The following is a 3,747-nucleotide window of genomic DNA, read 5'->3' as shown; positions in this document are numbered from 1 at the left end:
AAAATTGCAGCCAAAGGCCTCTATTTATAGTGTAGGCTGCTAGAGTTTCAGTCTAAACCCTAATGGACAGCTTAGTCACCAAGCAGCCCATGAAACCTTCTAGATTAAGGCATTTGGACAAAAATATGATGGATCCCCATCATAACTTCATTCCCCTTTAGTCCATTAGGTTTCCGAGCCCAAAACTCAACTATCACACATTTGACAATTTATGCCCCTTTATTCAATTAATCTATTTTACTCACCAAATTAATTCCTAATTAATTTACGACTAATATTAATAAAATAATATGATTTCTCATTTAATATATTATTCTTATAATATATTTATAAATCATAATATCTCCTCTCTCTCCTAAATAACCTTATCAAGTTGCTTTGGTGAAGGCAACCCCAAAGGACAATGTGCAACCGGGTCAAGTACATACCAAATATAGTTACGGGCTTAGCCACTAATCCAACATGCATAACATATCATATCATATCTCATAACACATATTATAAGGGAATTTTGGGAAATCAGCATTCGGTCGCTGACTAATCGTACACTCTACTTCTTTTCGTTTTCCTCACATTCCTTTACTTTTTAGAAAAACTGTTTCTTTTATGAAAAACTTTCTCAAATCCTCAGTTTGAGTTCAAATACACCCGAAGGTGCATCCGAATCACTCAAAGTAAGGCTCTGATACCAATTTGTAACAACATGAATTTTTAAAACAATTTTTCATTTTTAAAACAAACATAATTCACATAATTCATTCCAAAACTCAAGTGTCAAATGTCATCTCAAATAAACATATACCAGAATCTCAAAATAAATAAAACTCCATCAATGTGTGCAGATCATGCTGACAACTTCCCGCAATCCTAACTGATACCTGAAACACATATCACGTAAACGATAAGCATAAATGCTTAGTGAGTCCCCCAAAATAACACATACAACACATACGCCACTCAAGGTTACAACTCTACAAGACCTTTCGGTCAATGTGTCTCAGGGGACTTCCATCCCATAGACCTTCTGATCCCAGTTCTTTGACTCTCTGGTCCGTATCATCTTGACCTTCCGGCCCATACACTGTTGACCTTCCGGTCCATATCATAGTACTCATAACATAACATAGCACATACATATCATATAACAACATACATCACATACTCATCATAGCACATAAGACCTTCAACATAATAACATCTCTAATGATGTTGGATAACCTTCCGGCCCATACACTGTTGAGCACACTAAGTAAAGTATAGTAAGAAGACTCACCCCGTATGATGTTGGATAACCTCTCGCTCGATAACCTGACCTAGCCTCCTCCTATCAACATAATAACATCTCTAATCAATACTTTCTCTTGTCCTTATTTCTAAAGAATGGGTAGAAGACCATTCTACCCCTCCCCAACCTCTCTTGGACCAGCTTGACCAAAACCCTAAGGTCAACTGAAGTCAACGACCAACTTTGACCAAATTCGAGTTCACTCGTGTGACTCGGTGAGTCCATGCGTGTCCTTTAATCCTCATAAATCCTCTCCGACTTGTCGAGTTAACCTTTCACTCGACGGGTTACCACTGGTCACGAATTGCAGGGCAACCCGACTCGACTCGTTGAGTCCCCTTATGGACTCGGTGAGTTCCCTCCATGAAAACACTCAAAAGACCTTCTGAGGTTAGATCTGCTTTCCTAACCTATATATCTGACCTTTCAATACACAATAATCATGTAAAGGTCCAACCTTTACACTCATGCAACACTCATAGGGCATCTTTTGGTGAAATAGCTTCTAAAATGGCAACCTAGTGTAACACCCCCCTCTGGCACGTATCACAATATTGTCCGCTTTGGGCCACTCGGCACGAGGACTTCCCAGGGGGTCACCCATCCCGGTACTAATCCCGCCCGAGCACGCTTAACTGCAGAGTTCTTATGGGATCTGCTGCCCTCACGGCTTTAAAACGAGTTGTGACAAGGAAGTTATCCACACCCCTTTATAAGGAAATGTTTCGTTCTCCTTCCAAGCCGATGTGGGATCAGATCTAACCCACTTTCACCCCCCAAAAGGAATAGCATAAAGCGGGATAAATAGGACTCTCTAGACCACTGAAGGTCCAGATCTAAGAAGAATTCCACTTTGGGACCTCATATGCTTTGAAGTCAAGCTAAAGAAGGAATAAGAAATCCCTAGATTCAAGTAGGTCACCATATACATGAGAATGAGCATAGATTTATACCTCTAACAACCTCTTCTAATCAAATGGTGGAAGATCTGAGCTCCACAATCTGCCTAGCTTGCCCTCCTTCCTTATTTTGTGCACAATCACACTAGAAATGATGAAAATGACTTATTCTCTCACTCATAATGCTCTCAGGTTCTCTGGTGCTCTCAAGGGTGAAGGTGGCCACAAATGAGGGCCATAAGGTCCCTTAAATAGGGCACATGCCCGAGGATTTAGTGTTTCTGTCCACAGCACGGACTTGTCGAGACAACCTGCCAACTCGTCGAGTCCCTTCATTAAATCCAGTCAGCATTCGCATTCCTACTCGACGAGTCTAGTCGTCAACTCGTCGAGTCCCTCATCTTGACACAAACTAAATAATTAAAATATGATACCTGGAATTCCGGATGTTACAGATCTTGAAGAACAAGGTGGTGACAAAGTGTATGGAAGAAGGGTTAAAGCATAAATCCAACACGATTACATCATTTTCTAGACCTTTGTGAGTAAAAAACTTCAAACTTGCTCATTAGTTTCAAAGATTTTGTTAAGTTTCATGTTGTCACTTTTTTGTCACTTTAGTGCAAAAATTTTAGATCATGAAAGTTTGTGACCATGTTATGGATAAACTTTATCCATCTAAACATCATATTGATTCAGATCTGTAGGTTGGAGATTTGGACTTAATGGATTATGTTGAGAAAGATGGATTTTTGTTCCCTTTGAGACTTAAAGACTAGATTTCGATTATTTGGACCATCCTAATGGGTAAAGTTGGAAACTTTATCCCTTATGGAGCTGTTAGTAACAATAAAAATGTGATCTTGGTCCCTTTCTTCCCTCCGTGCAAGAGTTTTGATGTTTTAGTTTGTGTATTAAGTTAAGGTTTTGGTGTATGGACTCCTTCTAGCCATGGAAAGTTATAAAGTTGGAAACTTTATGACTTAGAAGATTATTTGGGACTAGATTTGAGCTTTGGACATGAGATCTTAATGGAATAATCACTTAATGAAGGAAAATGGAACTGGTCGAGTACGCTGGGCATACCTAGCAGTACGCTGAACGTACCAGGCTGGAGGCCCGTAATCAGGAAGGAATGTACTACGCTGAGCGTAGTGACTGAGTTCGCTTGGCAAACTTAGTATGTGTTGACATCCTTTGAGTTTCTGAATCAGTTTGACTTTTGGTCAAACTTGGATATAATTGAGTATTTGACTAAGGTCTTAGTTTGGTTTTAGGAAGTTTGGGTTGGCTATTCTAATGCTGAGGTAGTTGTTGGGCTTATGTTGAGTAGTTTATGTGAGTCTTCTCATAGTGTTTGGCGATTCAAAGGCACCAATACCTACCCAATGATTATTGTTTATAGGATGATAGCTGTATGTGTGACTCTTGCATGCATTGTATGTGTTTGTATGTATAATGGGTTGGGTGGGGGGGGGGGATGTCAGGCCTGATGAATGTGATGGGCGGGGCCAATTGCATGTTACTAACAGATCTGTATCGGGTGGGGCCTCATGTTGGGCG

General features: G+C 40.1%; 1 pseudogene; it reads right to left on the bottom strand.

Annotated features, from left to right (window-relative positions):
• Positions 1-1,852: 1,852 nt before the first annotated feature.
• On the bottom strand, positions 1,853-1,970 carry LOC145018936 (5S ribosomal RNA; annotated as a pseudogene).
• Positions 1,971-3,747: the final 1,777 nt, after the last annotated feature.

Source organism: Lactuca saligna, chromosome 9, assembly GCF_052625555.1.
Source record: "Lactuca saligna cultivar CGN05327 chromosome 9, ASM5262555v1, whole genome shotgun sequence".
In the NCBI taxonomy this organism is placed as follows: domain Eukaryota; kingdom Viridiplantae; phylum Streptophyta; class Magnoliopsida; order Asterales; family Asteraceae; genus Lactuca; species Lactuca saligna.
This window is presented reverse-complemented; position numbering and strand designations above follow the sequence as displayed.